Source organism: Alexandromys fortis, unplaced genomic scaffold (genome assembly GCF_014885135.2).
Source record: "Alexandromys fortis isolate MF-2015 unplaced genomic scaffold, M_Fortis_MF-2015_v1.1 scaffold_70, whole genome shotgun sequence".
In the NCBI taxonomy this organism is placed as follows: Eukaryota; Metazoa; Chordata; class Mammalia; order Rodentia; family Cricetidae; genus Alexandromys; species Alexandromys fortis.
In genome coordinates, this window is record NW_026067955.1 from 5,647,380 (window position 1) to 5,647,933 (window position 554).

Below are 554 nucleotides of genomic sequence, written 5' to 3' on the forward strand. Positions count from 1 at the left end.
AAGATGAGTCTTCCTCGGGAAAAAGGCAGGCTGGCCAAACACGCCTGCTTCAGACACAGAAAAGCAGCAAGCAGCGGCCTTCTGTTTTGACTGCTTTTGTGTTCTGGTTGCTGTTGTCTCGTTTCATGTTCCCCCTGGGAGCGGTTTTCTGAGAGAGCTGGTCCCTGCCCTGCAGTACACTGAGTATTAGCGAGGATGTGCGGATTTGTGGAGGGTTTCTTTTATATGTTATTTTAAAAACATGGAACAGCTCAAGAGCGTGAGTATTATCCTGCACTGGGGCCATCCTCATCTACTCTGCATTATTCTAATTTCTGCCTGTGTGCTGCCAAAGCAAGCACCGTGCTGCAGTTGTGTGGAGGGGGCAAAGAGGAAAGGGAAGCCCAGTCCAAGGAACAGCTGTGGCTCCTTGAAGTAACGGCCTGTCGCCTCAAGTAAAAGGAGATGTCGAGAACACTGAGCCTAGCCTTCACTGCCCTAAGACTGAGGCACAGGGAGGGGAAGTGACATGCCTGAGGTCACATACCAGCAAGGGACGGCCACAGCTTAAGGCA

General features: G+C 51.4%; 1 non-coding gene across 1 annotated transcript; it reads right to left on the reverse strand.

Annotated features, from left to right (window-relative positions):
• Window positions 1-235: 235 nt before the first annotated feature.
• LOC126507559 (U6 spliceosomal RNA) lies at window positions 236-341 on the reverse strand. Its single transcript, XR_007593579.1, has one exon. It is a non-coding gene; the product is annotated as a U6 spliceosomal RNA (small nuclear RNA).
• Window positions 342-554: the final 213 nt, after the last annotated feature.